A 19,370-nucleotide genomic window follows, 5' to 3' on the forward strand; every position below is an offset into this window, starting at 1 on the left:
GGATCTAGGAGAAGACAGGGAAGGAAATGGATACTATTGGAATATAATATATGACACTCTCAAAGAATTAATAAAATACATTTTTATCAAAAAAAGAAAAGCAACTGATTTTATAATACCATAGGATAAGAGAAATGGTCTCCAGTGTGAGCTTCTCAGGATTGGAAGAGTAAGCGCGGCTTTATGGCTTGAACTACTACCTCGCCGAGCAGCAGTCAGACACCGTATCAGAAATACGCAACATTCCTAAAATGAAAAAACACAGGGAAAAATTAGTATAAGAATACTTAAAGCTACAAATATTCATTGAAGATTATTAATAAAACCAATTTATTTTTAATGTCACAATTCATAGTCTTAAATCAGGAATTATCAAAGCTATTAGAGAATAAGAGTATCCCTATCCAAAGACAGGTATCTTACTTTTCATTCCAAGGACAAACTTATCTAAACTTCACAAGGAACTGCCATAATATAGTCAACATTAACACAATATCAAATAAAGAAAATGAACAATGGAAGTGTTGAACTTTTGCTCTGTTTCAAAACTTAGGACAAATTAGTTTCACTGAAGACATTTGGAAATGGTATATAGTTAAACTAGATTGGTGAAATAAAACTATGTACCAAATTAAGCACTTAAATAGCAGTCGTGTATATGATTAAGGCTGTGTGGGGATGCAGCAATATATGCAGAGGTGTACAGATGCTAGGTCAATATCCAATTTTTCATCAGTCCAGTTCTGCTTGTTTTGAGACAGTACCTGACACTGAGCCTAGAGTTCAGAAGCTTAGGAGATTGTCACATCATTCTGGGATAACAGAGGCACACAATCTTGCTCTGTTTGTCTATTCATTTGTTTCCATAAGTGCTAAGGAGCCAACACCATATCTCCCATGAAAAAGATTATACAAGTCGGCAATCTTCCTAGCTTAAAACACTTATATTTAATGCCAATGACTCTCAAACACTTCTGAGATTCGCAGTAGACAAAATAATTCGCAAAATTATGGGAACAAGTTGAAACAACATGAAAATTGAATTTCTGACTCAACAGCGAACATAACCGATTAAAATTGATCCTATACCAACTTATACATAAATTAGAGGATTGAACAGCAATAACTTATGAGTTAATTTTATAGCACTATTGAAAAATGATTAATAACATGAGGCAGGAATTGCTGAAAGAAAAGAACACATCGTAGTAAACACAAAATATGCATTTTGTAAAATGAATGATACACTCAAACAGGCAGGAGTTCACAAATATTGAACTCTGGAGGAATGGTGTTTGCTAGAGAGGTAAAGTGAAGAGAGGGAACTGAGATCAAAGAAAGGCAGTACGCACATATGCCCTATGTGTTCAGGTACACTGATACATGCCTCTTCAAGGACTTCCTCCACTACCTAAATCCTCACTGTAATCACTGTCATGGATCAGGAATACCAACAAAGTGATAACACAGAAAACAACAACCACTGTACAAAAAGAGTAAAAAAATCAAGAGAAGCTTAAAGAAAAATCAACAATAGACCCTGACATAACTTATTGAAAAAGACAGCACAACACAATCAGTAGAATCAAGTCTTTTCCGATCACATTGGATAAGTCCACTGAACTGATCAGGAAATATAAAATATTCTACTATATAAGTAATGCTTTTAATAGACATTACTCAAAGCAGTTCTATGAGGATTGAAGAAGTAAAATTTCAAAACTAAATAGGAACACTGAGGACAGTAACAATTGACAAGAGAATCATTATTTTATATTTACTCCCAAATATATTTATATATATTTATAATATATATATGTATACTTTATAATACATATATTATGAGTGTAAATATATGTGTATATGTTTATATAAAATTATACACAATTTGGAAGATAATTTGCCCACCAGAAACCATGAATATCTAAGCAAAACTCCAGAGCCAGTCAGGATAATACTACTTTTGAGTCATTGGTAAAGGGAGTCCAGTGAACTAGCACAAGAGTATAGTCTATTGCACTTGGTTGCCTCCAAGAAGTGGCAGCAAGGCTCCTATTGCTGAAATCACTGCATCTTAGATTTGGGTCTCTGAGAATTTGAACTGAAACCTCATAAAAGCCTGGTCCCTGAGGACTAGCTTTTATTTTCATAATCCAAGAAGAGTTTGTAAAAGCTGTTAGCGAGTAAAGTCATCAACTATCCAGCACAGTTATGATGTACTTGAATGACCATGACCTGCTTGGCAAACTATCACTATTGGTTCCGTCGTGCTCTTATATATTTTCAATGACTAGTACCTACCTATTTGAACTTAAAGCCTGGGTAACAAGAGGTAAATGATGAAGCTATAACCCAGCTAACTTCATAAGGGTAGTGAGTCCTTGAAACATAGAGGAACTTAGGGAACCAATTTCATAACTCATTATAATCCCTAACTGAATTATGAAGTCTTATCCTTACATGAACAGATTAATGTAGGAATAGTAAATAGATCAGCAGGTTGTATTTGCACACAAATGCATATATGTGTTTGTATGTGTGTGTGTGTGTGTGTATACATGTTTGCATATAACAATAGTAATAATGAAGAGCAGTGGTTCTCAACCTTCCTAAGGTTTTGGCACCTTAATTCATTTCCTCATGTTATGGTGTCCAGCCCCTACTATAAAATCACTTTGATTGCTACTTCATAACTATAATTTTGATGCTGTTCTGAATCATAATGTAAATATCTGTGCTTTCCAATGGTCTTAGGCAACCCCTGTGAAAGGATCATTTGATCCGCAAATGGGTCGTAACCCACAGGTTGAAACCTGTTCATGAAGAGGTCATGAATTTGAGAATGGAGAGCTGAGTACACAGAATGCATTGGAGAGACAGAGATGAAAAATTATGTATATACTCTAGTCTCTTATAAAATTCTCAATTTTCTTAAATAAAGAAAAATGATAAAGGGACCTAAAATATAGGGTTTCAGCAGAAGAAAGAAGAGAATACGATAGGAGAATTAAGATAAAAAAAAATACTAAAACATTGTGTAAATACATAAAAATTATTTTTAAGAAAGCTAAATAAAAGAAAACAAAGCCCAGCAAACTGGTCATATACAGATCTGACATGTAATGGATTTGAATGAAAAAAAAAACATACCTACGACGCTGAAAAGGCTCAGGACTTTCCCAGTGGTTATAAAGGAGAAGATTCAGGTGGATGTTACTTCACCGAGCATTGACTGGATGTTGAACTCAGGCAAATTATTCAAGAAAAGGAACAGTGGGTCGACATTCTATTACCTATGACAAGGAAGACAAATGATTTCTAGTGGGAAAGAAATAACAGGAAATGCACAAATATATCCAGGTTTTAAAATATAGCCAACAAATCTGAAAATACATGAGTATAAAATTTCAGCCGAAGAAGGAGAGAGAGCACGAGCAAGGGACTCAGGACCGCGAGGGGTGCACCCACACACTGAGACAATGGGGATGTTCTTTCAGGAACTCACCAAGGCCAGCTGGACTGGGTCTGAAAAAGCATGGGATAAAACCGGACTCGCTGAACATAGCGGACAATGAGGACTGCTGAGAAGTCAAGAAAAATGGCACTGGGTTTTGATTCTACTGCACATACTGGCTTTGTAGGAGCCTAGGCTGTTTGGATGCTCACCTTACTAGACCTGGATGGAGGTGGGAGGTCCTTGGACTCCCCACAGGGCAGGGAACCCGGTATGCTCTTTGGGCTGATGAGAGAGGGAGAGTTGATTGGGGGAGAGGGAGGGATATGGGAGGCGGTGGCGGGGAAGAGACAGAAATCTTTAATAAATAAATTAATAATAATAAAAAGAAAATAACTTAAAAAATAAAATTAAACTACAAAAAAAACAATTTGAACCCTTTTAAATGTTAATAAGTGTATATAAAAGGAGTTCAGCTGGCAACAATGACCCCAGAGCTGTGAATTATAAGGGAAGGAATATCCAAAGATCCCACCTCTCATCTGCTATACCCATTTGTACAAACAGTTGAGCAAGAGTATATTTCTATTTTACAACTTCTCACTGTCATATTATGTGCAGAAAAATCAAACTACTAAAATGTGAGTTTATAAATTCTATTTTTCTATGTAAGTCTTAAATATGATTTTCACACACTCATATTTTAAATCCTTACTTTTATCATACTTAGCCTACCTGGAATGTTCAAACTCTATTACTCCTAGTTTGTAGGAGGGTTATTCCAGGCTTACTTCCCAATGTGTTTAACAGCCTAGTTTACAGAAGATGCACAATATTTAGTAAATATAAATAAATCACACTGTTGAAAAATGAAAAAAAAATTCAGCTGAATTTACACATAGGAAACTAACAATGGAAAATGAAAGGCAGAAAACACTTCATCGTACAATACCACCAGCTTGGTGTGTGGTTTGTATCTTCAATGAAAGATACACAGGAGACAGGCAAGAAGTCCCTCCTCTGTGCCTGAGTCTGAGATTATCATGAGCATCATGGTAAGACCCTGCATCAGCATAAAATAAGGAAATAAAATGTTTAGAAATAAACAATAATTGTAAAATATATACACTTAAGCAGTAAATCATTTTCAGATGATTAGTAAGATCACTATGAGGTTTAGAATATCCCAAATTCCTAGACAAGAAATCTTAACATTATTATGAATTAAGCCTGAACAGATAATAGGTGCAGTGGTTATGTAAGTTCCTATATATGTTATTATTTTGTGCTAATGATAAAAATAATTGTAAAATTTGTACAGAACCACAAGAAAGCTAGTTTCAATTAAATTATTATGAAGATACGATACAAATAACATTAGAACACTCCACTCACACTACTTTGTTTCTATGTTTACACTGAAAATAGATTCTTCTCTCATACCAATTTATCCCTACCAAGTTTGCACACTTCTCAGGCCCAGCCCCCACCTCCCTTGTCCCCTCAGAAAAGAGAAGGGCTCAAAGAGACAACAACAAAACTTACAAAATAAGATACAACCCGGCAAGGGAAAAGGCCTTCATATAAAGGTAGGACAAGGCAGCTTAACAGGAGAAAGAGTCCCAAGAGTGGGACTCAGATATGGAAGCAGGGAAGACAATATCTTAATTAAGGGAGGCATTGTGGGGTTGGCAAGATCTAGAGGGGTTCCCAGGTATCCATGGGGATGTCCCCAGCTAGGACCCTGGGCAGTGGAGGAGAGGGTGCCTAAACTGGCTTTGTCCTGTAGTCAGACTGATGACTATCTTGAATATCACCATAGAACCTTCGTCCAGCGACAGATGGAGATAGAGACAGAGACCCACATCAGAGCACTGGACTGAGCTCCCAAGGTCCAGTTGAAGAACAGAAAGAGCGAAAATATGAGCTGTTTCTCAGTGTGAAGCTCCTAGCTGCAAGTCAAATCTCTAAAATCTACGTTGCTCCAATGAGTCTAGCTTCTCACACATGACAAGCAGAAGAGGATAGAAACTCCTGCTTAGTTACCGTGAGACCTCCTGGAATCCTGCATGCATGTTTGCTCCAAAGTCAGGAGGAAATAGAAACTTTTGAGTAAAGCTGTGGACACCAATAAGGGATATGTCCGCACCCTCCCTTTTCTCTCCTGTCTCTAGTCTTATTACTATTGTTCCTACAACAATCCATATCTCATCAAAACCTTACCCTTACCTCATTCATCAGTCTAAATCATCCTGTCTGTAATGCAAACTCCTTGCTCTACAATCTGTGATGGGATACTTCTCTTGTTGGAAGACCTTTGTTGCTTTGTCTCTACTGGCTCACTAAACCATCTTTCCTGATGCTAAACCCTATTTTTCTCAGTTGGTACTCATCTTTCAAAAATATTTTTATTCAGTATCAATATATAAATATTCAGCTTTGAAAAATCTACCCACGATTTCCTAATCAAAAATTTCCTCTCTTAGCCCTACTATCATCATATCATCACTTATTGCATCTTCATGTATTCTCTCTCTTTTTTATACCAATTCCATTTGTATGTGTGTGCACGAATATGGGACAACCTATGACAAAATGAACAGTCTCCCACTCAATGTCCCTAAAGGAATTTGATTACCTTGTATCTCAGACGGCAATCAAGTGTTAATACACACTCAGAGGTGGAACTTCATTAGATCTTCCTTCACCTGTGGTGGGACATTAGTTGGATATTTTAGAAGCCTTGTTTGTGCATGAACTCTTAGTTCTTGAGAGTCCATTTGTTCAGCATTTCTTTCACCATCACAAATAATGTTATGATGCAGATGTCTACTTCCTCTGGCTCGTTTTAGACAGTGTATCTCAGTTCAGTTAATTGCAAACATCTAAGTAGTATAGCCTGGCTGGCTGACAGTATTCAGCGATCAGACTATCATTTCCCCTCATGTCCTGGAAATGCTTGCTCAAACCATTACACCTGTCTTTTTATATTGGATATTGGATAAAAATGAAATTTGGGCATTCATATCTGTAATGCAAGCACTTTTCCGACTGAGCCACCTCCCCAGATCTACACTGACATAAAATGAGAGACAGTATACTGAATATTATACATAAACCACAATGCCAGTCACTCTATGGAAATCTCCAGCCTTTTCCGACAACATCTCAGCTCCTCCCCTCTAAGATCCTCCTCATGTTTCAATTTTAGTGCTCTGAATGCCAGACTGAAATCTAAGGAAATAGAGACGTATCTGTGCTGTTCCCCTATTAGTCCCACATATACAATAAAACAAGAGCAACACAATTCGCTCTACCATACATTAAACCTCTGAACCAATATTTTGTCAAAACTTTCAAGTAGCTTCATTCAATTCTCCAATGAAGTCCATTTTAGAACACATAGTGGTATTAAAGTGAAAATGAGAGTCTCCTATTTCATTCAGCTTTGTATTTGGTTGGCAGCTTACTACCATGGCATGATAATATAAACAGTGCAGCTAACCATGTTACATAAATTCTAGAGAAACTTCTTGATTTTACCAGCTTTCCTCAAGTGTCATCATTTCGAAAAGCTTAGCCCTTACTAGGATATTGGTGGCTTCATGGTATAAACCAGTGATGGAGGAAGGTCATTGGCTAATAAAGGAACTGCCTTGGCCCATTTTATTGGTTAGAGGATAGGTGGGAGGAGTAAACAGAACAAAATGCTGGGAGGAAGAGGAAGTGAGCTCAGAGACTCGAAAGCTCTCCTCTCAGGAGCAGACGCCTGAGAGAGACGCCATGCCCCGCTCCAGGGATGAAGCTCTGACCCAGGATGGACATAGGCTAGAATCTTCCTGGTAAGCGCACCTTTGGGGTGCCATACACAGATGATTAGAAATGGGCTAAATTAATATGTGAGAATTAGCCTAGAAGAGAATGGGCCAAGCAGTGCTTAAAAGAATACAGTGTCCGTGTAATTATTTCGGGGCATAAGCTAAGCTAGCCGAGCAGGCGGCCGGGGTGCTGGGAACGCAGCCCCGCCGCCCCTATTACTACAAACCAGCATTCAAATAGTTTATTATTATATTTATGGTAGGTAATACAGACTTAAACCATACCAATGGAGAAAATTTATGTTCGATATAGTTAGATATGCTAAACCTAGCCAAACACCCATAGCTAATGAAGCTATAAACCCTGCAAGAAAACATACTGTTGTCAATTTTCTAAACCAGTATAATTTCTATTAGCATTTTCAATAGCTATTCTTAGACCCACTGATAAGTATAACTCTCACCCTCATCAAAAAAGTTTCACTTTGTAACAGATAGGAACTATTATAGAAACACGCAACTAGTCGAAAGAAACAGAGCAACTGACAGTGAGGTGACTAATCTTAGCTGTGAAACAAAAAAAAGTCATTCTGAACCCAAGATGAACCCAAGACATAGAGAATGTTGCAGAAAGGGGTCAGAAAGACTCGCATCCAGTGGAATGGGCTGTCCGCTAGGAGAAACAATCTTCTACATACAGTCAGGCAACCATTCCCATGAAATATCAACAATAAGGATACCAAAAGCAGATCGGCACCATCACTACACAAGTTGATATTCCAATGTGTACTATAAAAATATCACAAGGTCCCACACTTAAGAGCTACAAGGAATTAGTGAATGATAATCAGTCTTCTCCACTGATAGAACTGTTAATAGGTCCTCTGACCACAGTGACTATTTGGGATCCTGTTGGTCCCAATATAATGCAATATAATACAGGAGTCAACACTCCAGCTAGGTATCTTTCACCGTCAAATAAAACCTTAAGTGTCAGGAATTGGTTATTTTTGTTGAGTTGTTGGCCAATGGGATACCAAAAAGAGCTTATGCAAATATCATTAGCTATCCCTAAATACATGTACATATGAGCACCATCTAAGGAACTTAACACTTGCTAGCTTGATATCCATAATAACATGTATGTAGCAATAATAATCAAATGAAGAGGTCATTAACTGAGAGCTAGTTGGACAGACATTGAAAGAACCAGTGATGTGTGTAAATTATCTGAATATAGTACTTATATATGAACATTTCAAAAAATTTTAGAAGCTCCATATATATATATATATATATATATATATATATATATATATAGCTTCTAAATATATATATATGGAATACAAAGGTAGTCACCATAAAAGAGAAGAGGCAATATCCCAACTAGATATCTTACACCACAAAATAAAAAAAAACCTCTAGTGCTGGAGTGAGTTGTTTTTTGTGGAGTTTTGGCCAACAGTGATTCTATAGATACCTCCAAGAAAGCTATTGCCAAGGATATTAGGTTATTCCCTAAACCTGAAAGTAACGGCACAATTTTGTTGATAGATACTACTTACTTATGTCATCAAACACGGAGAAATTGGGCTAATACCCAACTAGAAGCTTTATCCTTAATGTTCATAGAGCTGGAAGGTACTCTCCATGCTGGGAGAGGAACAAACAAATAACCATTATCACTCAGCAATAAACTTTGCAACCTACAATCGTGACATGCCTGCACAATATACAGGTGTAATAGTGGCACCAATATTATTGGAGTAATCGCCCCCCTCACTTCGATTGGACTTCTAGCCCACTCCATAGAATCAACCCCATACCTGACACTGTTAATATGTTACAAGAACCTCAGGATAGATAGATCATGGACCTTGAGGGAAACCACTATTATCCTGCAAAAGGAACAAAACAGTAAAATGATTCCAAGTGGAATATTGCTATACCCATAGAGCATATAGATCAGTGTATCACTTAACTCTCATCAGAGGAGCTTCTTCTTGTGGTAGATAAGAAATAGCCCAGAGACTCACAATGGGACAATATACAGAGATGAGACTTGGGAGCACTTCATCCTGCATGAGATCTCATCATGAGCCATCTCCCCTCCAGCCTCATGGATCTATGGGTAAGGAGAAGTGGAAAGACCTGAAAAGCAAAAAACAGGATGAAGTCTCTTCCACACACAACAGAAACAATGAACATTTGGCCTCACAGACTGTTACAGAATGCACAAGACTTCACAGGTTCAAACCAGGCAAAAAATCTCAGCAGCAGCCAAGGGAAATGGAAATAAAGTCCAACCTGCAACAATATATATATGTGTGTGTGTGTGTGTGTGTGTGTGTGTGTGTGTGTGTCTGTGTGTAAGTGTGTGTGTGTGTGTGTGTGTAGTTGATACATAGTGGCAAAAGCAAAAACAGTAAAAATTGGAACAAAGATACATTGCAAATAATTCAAGTTAAGAAATTTTAATATAACGTGCAGACTCCAAAGGGGCAGTGAACCAAAATCAGGGCTTAATTTTGATATAACAATGTTTACCAATGAGATATAGAAAATAGGGTGGCAATCCTGAGCATCCGAGTAGTTAGCCTGTAGACACCCCTAGGGAGCAGGATACACTCAGCACCTTTTTCTTTTCCTATCTTCTCTGGGCTACAAAAAGTTTCTCATTGTCACTGCAGTCCATTGCAAGTACTATTAAGTGCTAACAGCCAAAGTAACAACCACCATAAAATGATCACACAACGGAAACTACGAGCAACAACAATAACAGAGAATCCTGAGCACATAACTCAATCCATGAAATATGACATTTGAAAATCACACAGATGAGAGCAAATGACTACCCTGAATACATTAATGCTTTAGCACTGTAAAGTTAAAAGAGGAATGAATATCTTACCTACATAAATGATTCCCTGAAGAGATACGTCTCCAAAGTAGTTTTACAAGGACACAAAAAGAGAATCAAAACAAATCAGCATTTTTTAGCTTTGGGGAAGCACAAATCTAAACAATCTTGAGATAGAACAACTCTAAGGGGCATACAGCTATGTGAAGTAAACTGGGGAAATACCTTTCAGAAAAGCAATTGAGGAATAAAGGTTGAAATGTTAAGTCTCAGAACACTGTATTCTGAGGCTTTCTGATATTTTGTTTTCTTTTGTTTTGTTTTAGAATTTCATGTGTGGGAACTCTATTTATATTGTGTGTAGCCTTCCCTCTGTCTCCCAACTTCTCTGATGCACCCCACCCTCTCATAAAAACTCATGGCATCATCTCCAGGGTGAATAAAACCTGATCTTGAATATTTAACCCATGCACCACTAACTTGTGTCTCTGCTGGGGAAGATAGATTGAGATCCGCTAAGCATGTTTTCCTGAAGGCTCAGTTGGTCAGGTCCCTTCGGGCTTCTATGATGGTTTGGAGTTTAGTTCCATGTTGAAGTGTGATGATTCACTAGAAAAAAAAATCAGGAGAAATAGTTTGTTTTTATTTACAGTTCCAAGTTACATCCCATCATTAGGGAACTCACAGTGGCAGGCAAGGGCTTGAGGCAGCTGATCTCATCGTATCCATGGGCATGAAGCAGAGAGCTTGTCCAGTTGTTTTCTAGAGAGAGAGAAAAAAATGGTTTAAATTTGGGTGGGCTAAAAATGGAGAAAGAGTTTGGTAAAAGATGGGGGAAGGGAAACAATGATCAGAATATATTCAATAAAAATATTTTCAATATGAAAAGGAGAGAGTAATAAATGCATTTATACTAGTGCTCAGCCTGCTGTCATTTTACACAATCTAGGGTCTTCTGCCTAGAGGATGTTCCTGCCTACAATTAAGATGGGTCTTTGAATATCAACTAATATAACCAACATAACCCCTCACAGATATTTTCCAAGGGTTTGCCTCCAAAATGATTTGAGATTCAGTTAAGTTAACAATTAACACTGAACAATCACAATGAGAATGTAGATTGTTCATATTTTAACTTAGAAAGTATTTTTTTGAAAACACAGTAATTTCCCTTTACAAACTTTTGATAAACAAAACACAGACTAAAGACTTTCAACAAGGTTTTAAACAATGCCAGTGTCACCTAATAACAAAATGCCACAAATATGACATAACATTAGAGACAAATATGAAATAAGAACACAGAAAGGAGACTGAAAGAACAGCTCAGTAGTTAAGATCATCATCTGCTCATTTAGAGAACCCAGGTTTGTTTTCCAACACCCACATAGTAACTCACAAATATCTATAACCTCAGGTCCAAGAGATCTCACACCGTTTTCTGACCTCGGAAGACACCAGGCAGGTACTCAAAGACATACCTGTAAGCAAAATATGCACAAACAAAAAATTAAAAATAAATTTAAAAAATACAGAGGAAAAATACTGTTCCAACAAAGATGTCAAAAGAGGAGCAAGAGTAAGCATAGGAACGATGGTTTCATGAGTCGCAAATATTCAATTAAGATTTAGAAGATAGTGGTGGCGCACGCCTTTAATCCCAGCACTCAAGAGGCAGAGGCAGGTGGATCTCTGTGAGTTCAAGGCCAGCCTGGTCTACAAGAGCTGGTTCCAGGATAGACTCCAAAGCTGCAGAGAAACCCTGTATCAGATAAAAAGGAGATAGTTAATGTGTTATATTACACACATATAAATTGATTTTTAAAATGAGTAGTTATCTGAATGGCAGGGGATTTCACAAATCCAACATTGATTCACAATAAACCATAATGTAGAAAATGAAATTCGTTAAAGCAAAACGGCATTAGAAAAAAATCACACACATCACTGTATCTTCAAAGGCTCAAGTTTTTAGACTAAAAAATAAACAGATGTGCACTCCCTGTATGCTTATACCCAACATGTGTCTCAAGATTACTCACATGTAATACACACGCTTAATAAAACATCAATAAAAACAAACGAAAGACATGTCTTTCAATCCACCAGTTAGGTCCTGAAGTGTAATTTTTTAACATTTAAGTGAAATACATAGAATCATATGTTTGTTTTATTAAAAAGGATTTGCTCAAGGTTAGAAATAAAACTAAACTGAGGAAACAGCCAAGGCAGTAAAGTGCTTGCTACAACAGCATTGTAGAACTGCTCTCAATACCTATAATCTATATTTTTAAAAAAAATGCATCATTAATGACAACAAAACATAAGCATATGCATTTATAATTTATAACATGCAAAGTCAAGACAGTCATATACCTGATGTTCCTCAGCTGGTAAATCAGTCTAATCTGTGAGATGTGGGTCCCAGTGAGACACCCTGTCAAAACAAACAAGCAAAAACACCAAGGTGTCTATATTTAGTGAGGTGACTCAAAATTTAGGAGCACTAGTTGCTTTTCCAGAAGACCTGGTTTCTTTTTTTTTTTTTCATTCAAAAATGTACACTTCCTCCCCTCCTCCCATTCCCCTCCCACTCCCTCACTCACCTCCCTTCCTCCCCCTCCCTCCTTAAGAGAGGGCAGGGTACCCTGCCCTTTGGGAAGTCCAAGGCCCTCCTCCCTCCATCCAGGCCTAGGAAGGTGTGCATCCAAATAGACTAGGGTCCCAAAAAGGCAGTACATGCAGTAGAAACTGGTCCCAGTGCTATTATCGATAACTTCTCAGTCTGCCCCCATTGGCAGCCACATTCAGAGAGGCTGGTTTGATCACATGCTCTTTTAGTCCTGATCCAGTTGGATTTGGTGAGCTCCCATTAGATCAGGCACACCGTCTCAGCAGGTGGACGAACCCCTCAAGGTCCTGACTTCCTTGCTCATCTTCTCCCTCCTTCTGCTCTTCAAATGGACCTTGGGAGGTTAGTCTGTTGCTCTGATGAGGGTCTCTGTCACTACCTCCATCCCTCGCCTGATGAAGATTCTATGGTGATATTCGGGATAATCATCAGTGTGATAGTGGGGCAAGGCCAATTCGGGCACCCTCTCCTCTTGGGCAGCAGAGAAAACCTGGTTTCAATTCCCAGGAAGGATGTGGTAACTCAGGCATCAGTGACTCTGTTTCTAGGAGAAACGGTGCCCTCTTCTGGCCTCAGTAGGTACCAGGCACAAAAGAGTTGCATACACACATATATTGGCAAAATGGCTGTTTACATAGAGTAAAATCTATTAAATTTAAAACAAAAACAAGGAGTCTGCCACTTGAAATACAATACCATAGGTTAATCTCTGATGTCTACTGGTACATGAACACATGTTGGTCATGAAGACACACACAAACACACAGACAAACACAAACAAAAAAGAACAAAACTTACTACTCCAAAGAAAATAAATGAGACAAAGATGCCAAAACTTAGCATTCCTACTATACCTTGTACTGAAGCTTGCCATCAGGGTAACCCATGATTATCTCTTCTATGTCTTCTCCACGTCACAGTTAAGATAAACTGCATCTATTTGCAAAGGACATATTCTTCTGAGTCAAAAGAAAATCTGGGGGCTGGAAGATGGCTCAGCAGCTAAGAGCACTTCACACTCATGCAGACAAACCAAGTTGCAGGCCTAACACTAGCATTAGGCAGCTTAAAACTGGGTCCAATTCTATCTCCAGGACATCGGATCCCCACTTCTGACCTCGGATACAATCCACTCTCATGTTCACATACTCACACATGAATACACAAACAGGCACATAAATAAAAAGCAACCAAAAAGCGAGTAGGAGATCACATCCACAAACATAGTATTAGAAATAAAAATGAGTTCATTGAAGAACCAGTGTACGTGATAACATAAGATTTCAATTGGATTTCATAGCTAAAAATTAACAGCTGGGAAATGAAAGTCAGGTAGCAATTAGATTTACCACTCCATCACCGAGGTATGGCCATCTGTGTCCACAGTCCATGCCACTGTAGGATAGGAGCAGCATTTCTGCAGAGTATGAGAACAGCAGCAATTACACAGTGATGCATTACTTTTTTTTTATGTCGTTTTATGTTTAGAGAAGCAATAGTAATAAACAAAATAACATAGAAAGTAGAATATTTAGCAATAAAAATGTTCAAATGAAAAGAAAGCATGGAAAAGAAGAGGGATGGACACAGAAAAGTAAGAGAAAAGAAACTAAATGAATACTTATAGGCTATGTACACTTAAAGCTATTTACATTTTGTGGGGGAAAAATAAAATAGGACTATACAAATTTTTAATTTCCCCAGGTTCATTGACTGTAAAGCTAAATATTGTTAATATGACATCAATTTCTGGAGGAGTTCGAATTAAGTAAAGGTCCAACACAAACCCTAGATACTTTACTGTTTTCACTGGAATGTATACTACAGTACTTAAATTTTTATGGAAATGCACACAGCTATCATGTACATTCAAAACAATCAAACAATCCTGAAAACAAAAGAAATTTGAACTGCTTGACACATACTTCTTCCTTTCAAAACCCGTGACAAACTGGTAGTGGTTACAACATTTCGATGCTGTCTATGGTCAGATTTGTAGATTAGTGAAATAAAATTCAGCACTCAAAATTAGTACTTATTTTTCTAATCAAGGAACACGTTGTTGAAGGATACCCAGCAGACAGATGGACTTATCCTGTAGGACGGCACATACTTGATAGCTGTGTCTCCTCACATCCTCCCCTGTATTACTTCAATTCTCCCATGTTCTTCCTGTGATAAACTATAAACTAAAATAAATAATTAACACCTAAAATATCAGCAACAAAACAAACAAAAGTGATAACAGAAACAAAATAGAGAGTGAAGAAGGAAAATACAGCTCAATCAATGAAGCAAAAAATAGTCTTTAAATAGCTGACATATATATATATATATATATATATATATATATTTTCCTAAATATATAAAATACATTGCAACCCTGAAGTTAAAAGAGAAATATCCTAATGAAAATTAAGTATTTAAAAAGGCATTTCTCCATAGTAGTTATAGGAATATCCTATAAGCATATTAAAACTTCCAGTACTTTCCACTCTTAGCAATTACTAAGAACCATGAAATGCACTTTATAATACAAGAGACATAGTATTAAATAATATAGTCAAGAATCAAGTTGGAGAAACTCAGAACACTGCATAATCTCATTTATGTGACACTGTGAAAGGGGGAGGTGGTAAACTAATACAATTTTCAGTAACTACAATGTGCTGGGGTCACAGTCAGGTTGAACAGGTGAGATGCACATAATTTTATGTGGCAGTGAAAATAATTTGTATGGTAATGTTCTGGAAAAATCTACACAGTTTATAGCATAAAAGATAAGCCTACACACTCTCTAAATTAAACAGTAAGTTGACTTTCCCTAAGGAGTAATATGGGAGAAACAATATAACTCTTTTATGATTTCATGAGAGATCCTGATTTATGAAAGTAGTGGAGAAAGGGGATCTGATCCAGGCAGCATAGGAAGTAAGTGAAGATTCCAACCCCAAAAGGGAGTGTATCTGAGAACACTGTATTTAGTTGATAACATTGCCTCCTCAGTACAAACTTCTGATTCTGCCACCACTGCATGTATCTTTGGCTTGATATTTCAAGTAAATGAATATATGTTATGTAACTGGATTTGATCAGACATGAGGTCACATTTTTACATAGTTGTGGATACAAATATACTTGGTGTTAATTTTTTTCTTCTCTAATAGAATCTTCATTGAAAGAAACTGTTAGTCTATACAGAAATGATGGATCTTACGCTTTGGCAGAGAACAAACACAATTAGCATAGGTTCCCTTGTAGCATCAGGAATTCAAACAAAGTCTAAATGTTAGGATGCAGGTTAGAAAAAAAAAAGGACCTAAATTCCTACCTGATTTTTTTCATCCTATGAAATCCAAAAGGAATAATTTAATCAAATAGCATATTTTAGAAACCGAATTAAACAACGATAATGTAGTTTTTCAAGGGAATACTGTTAGTTGAATAAGTTGCATAACAGAAACATGCAAAAATAACAAGGTACGCATCAAACCCCAAGCACAACCTTTGCTTTAGGACATGCAGAAATAGATCCTTTAAATAGCCAGATATTATTCTTTAGCAACATTAGAGAAAAGTATACCCATATATGGCAATTCTTTCCGTTTGCAAAATTTTTTGAGAATAATCGAACAATAAAAACACAGTTTCTCATAGTATTGCTTGATAAGGGAAACGGAGGAGAAATACGAAAGAAGAAAAACGTCAAATTTCATGTTACGATTTCGAGGCCCAGGGAAAACCACGAAGATGTTCTGCGTACACCGCATAGTACAAAGCAAGAGAGAGCAAATGACAATGGAGAGCCCAGCAAAGAGTGCCCATGGCGCAGGGCCTTTCCACCCACCCTCCTACAGCGAATCCCTCTGGCTACCCACCATGGGTTGCAGTCCAGGGATCTCAAGGCTTACCTCCTGCCAATGTTTTCACCCCAAAGAGAGGCCGACCTTGTTGGTTAAGACCCTCCGTTTCTTTCTCTGCGCAGCTGCGGACCCTGCCGGTGCTCAGCTTCCCAGCAGGCTGTTCGCAGCCTCCACCTAGTGGACACTAGCTGGCAATGTAAGCTGTCAGTCTGAATTTCTGATATGGAGAATTTACCTAAGCCCGAAAATTTAAGCAAATTGAATAAAAAACAAGAAACAACAACAACAAACAACAAAAAACAACCTACTGTTCTTTGGAGGGTGGAGGACTGAAAAACGGCGAAAGGCGGACAGAAGCAATCATGTTCCCCAAGCCTGCAAGCTCAGGTTGTCAGCAACCAGTCCATACAAGTCCTGACCTAAAGCCAACCCCCCAGGGACTAGCCTAGCAAACAGCTTTCTAGTCCCTTCTCACACACAGACATCTTTGCTTAGGGAATATTTTAAGGGATAAACCCAATGATAAATAAATTTCAAAATTCATCAGCACAAGAAGCAATTCTTCTGGGCGATACATCACATTTTCTTACCTGCTTCCTGTCACCTGTCCAGTCTCCTAACTTTGCATCTCCCAGCTCTGCATGGTCACCGGAGTTGTTCCCTTACAAATCTACTGACCTCTTACAAATCTCCTGACCTGTTGCCGCTCCACATCCTTGCCTGACTCACTCACCCCTCATCTTCAGTGCGCCCTCACGTTTTTCTCATGAAGAATGCATTCTATCGCGCTCTGATGCTGTTCTCTGGGTTCCCATGAAGCTCTTCCCTACCCCTGCATTTTAGATTCAAGTTTGATATATCCTTTCGGAAAGGAAATCCCACACAACATAAAAACTGTGTTCATGGTTGCCCTCCCAAGTCCACACATGCAATCAGAAAATGGGACATAGGTTCTCCTTTATACTAAAATCACACAGGAATTATTTAATTCCTCACCTATATTCTACCTGCTTTCCAATAAAAACTAAGCCTTGATCTCAGAGTTTGAAGTTGAAGACTTAACATTTTGTCTCTCTACTTGTATTCTCAAGTTAAGACAGCTTCTGGTTCCCAGCTTAAGTCTTTTCTCTGACTACCTTGTATCAAGCCCTGGTAAGCAGTCTCACAATAAGGGTTCTTGCGACATCTATATTTCTTCTGGTTTAACTGTCTCTCTTAAATCTTTATCCAGTATTCAACTGTATTGACCTGTCTCTCTAGATAAATATTTTTGAATCTTTATTAGTTCCACGTTTGGCCAGTATATCTCTGTGCAATTTGAGTTATATCATTTTATCACTACACACTTCAGAATTCACCTCTAAATCAGACGTTTCCTCAGAAAAGCACAAAGAGAAATAATGCCCTATAACAGAACAATTTTGATCTGATATCAGTAACTTTCCAAAAGTATCTTTTTATTGCTGCTGCTCTTGAATTGGACTTCAAAGGAGGCCACGTATTGCTTCTTAAGTGGATGTGAAGCTTCTCCCCACACATTTTTTATTTTAATTTTAAAAAAAGAAAGAAAAGAAACTATAATTTTTATTTTATATATTAATCCCAGATCCCCACTCCCCGCCCCCTTTTCACTCCCCATCCATTCCTCAGAGAGTGTAAAGCACATTGCTTTGGGGAAGGCCCAAGGCCCTCCCTACTGTATCTAAGCTGAGCAAGGTATCCATACAAAGAGAATGGATTACCAAAAAAGCCAGTACAAGCAGTCTGGATAAATCCTGGTGCCACTGCCAGTGGCCCCGCAGTCTGCCCCAGCCATACAACTCTTACCCACATTCATGGGGTCCATTTTGGTGCTATGCTGGTTCTTTCCTGGTCTGGCTGGAATTGGTGAGCTTCAATTACGTCAGGTAAACTGTTTCAGTAGGTGTCCCATCACAACCTAAAAAAAAAAAATAACAAGGAAGGGTATCCACACACACACACATTTTAAGACAGAATCTCATGTAACTCAGGCTGAGCTACAATTAACTCTGTAGGTAAGGGTGCCCCTGTCTCCTGATCCTCCTCCCACTATCTTCTGTGTGCGGTAAAGTTACCAACATATACAGCTCAATTCTAAGATTTAAATTTTTGAGTCTCTTCATAACTCATTATCCCCTATCTCTCAATCTTCTTTGTTTCCAGACATAACTGACTTCTTGCAGAAAATAAAGTTCCTTGAAATTGATTGAGTGAGATAAGTAGATAGCTCAGTTGGTGACATCTTGCCATATAAGTATATAGAACTGAGTTGAATCTCCATAGTCCAAGCAAAAAGCCAGGCACTGTGGCATACACTGGTAATCCTAGCACAAGAAAGGCAGATAGATACCAGAGGAATGGAGGATTGCTGGTCATCCAGAATAGCTGAATTGTGAGCTTTCTATTCAGAGATGCTACCTCATTAAGTAAAGAGGAATGACTGAGAAAGATGCCAGACTTAGAAGTCTATCTCAAGCAAAAACATGGACTCATACAATGGAGCAAATACCTATGAACACATACACAAAACTGATGTATACACTGATTAATACCTAAGGATGAATATTACTCAGAGACATTTATATCAGATGTAGGGTTTTTATAGCATTTCTGACCTCTGTGAATGGATTTTACCATAGGACCTATAAATTCTGCTCAGGTTTTCTGTCCTGGATGTCTACAACATATAAGTCATAAAAAACATACCCATTAGAAAAAGAAA

The 19,370-nt window shown here is 37.9% G+C and overlaps 4 long non-coding RNA genes across 4 annotated transcripts; all 4 read right to left on the reverse strand.

Annotated features, from left to right (window-relative positions):
* Positions 1 to 4: 4 nt before the first annotated feature.
* LOC121450390 lies at positions 5 to 3,563 on the reverse strand. The gene is made up of 3 exons (XR_005974594.1): positions 3,506 to 3,563; positions 3,151 to 3,293; positions 5 to 246 (listed from the first exon to the last, which is right to left on the reverse strand). It is a non-coding gene; the product is annotated as an uncharacterized LOC121450390 (long non-coding RNA).
* Positions 3,564 to 4,193: 630 nt separating this feature from the next.
* Positions 4,194 to 9,140, reverse strand: LOC121452198. The gene is made up of 5 exons (XR_005974822.1): positions 9,099 to 9,140; positions 8,838 to 8,925; positions 6,093 to 6,162; positions 4,366 to 4,517; positions 4,194 to 4,265 (listed from the first exon to the last, which is right to left on the reverse strand). It is a non-coding gene; the product is annotated as an uncharacterized LOC121452198 (long non-coding RNA).
* Positions 9,141 to 9,297: 157 nt separating this feature from the next.
* LOC121452207 lies at positions 9,298 to 11,969 on the reverse strand. Its single transcript, XR_005974825.1, has 3 exons — positions 11,532 to 11,969; positions 10,613 to 10,894; positions 9,298 to 9,397 (listed from the first exon to the last, which is right to left on the reverse strand). It is a non-coding gene; the product is annotated as an uncharacterized LOC121452207 (long non-coding RNA).
* An 837-nt stretch (positions 11,970 to 12,806) lies between these two features.
* Positions 12,807 to 14,955, reverse strand: LOC121452202. Its single transcript, XR_005974824.1, has 4 exons — positions 14,838 to 14,955; positions 14,114 to 14,181; positions 13,619 to 13,700; positions 12,807 to 13,308 (listed from the first exon to the last, which is right to left on the reverse strand). It is a non-coding gene; the product is annotated as an uncharacterized LOC121452202 (long non-coding RNA).
* Positions 14,956 to 19,370: the final 4,415 nt, after the last annotated feature.

This window comes from Microtus oregoni, unplaced genomic scaffold (genome assembly GCF_018167655.1).
Source record: "Microtus oregoni isolate MIOR12 unplaced genomic scaffold, Mior012 000000F_ref0000247, whole genome shotgun sequence".
Lineage (NCBI taxonomy): Eukaryota > Metazoa > Chordata > Mammalia > Rodentia > Cricetidae > Microtus > Microtus oregoni.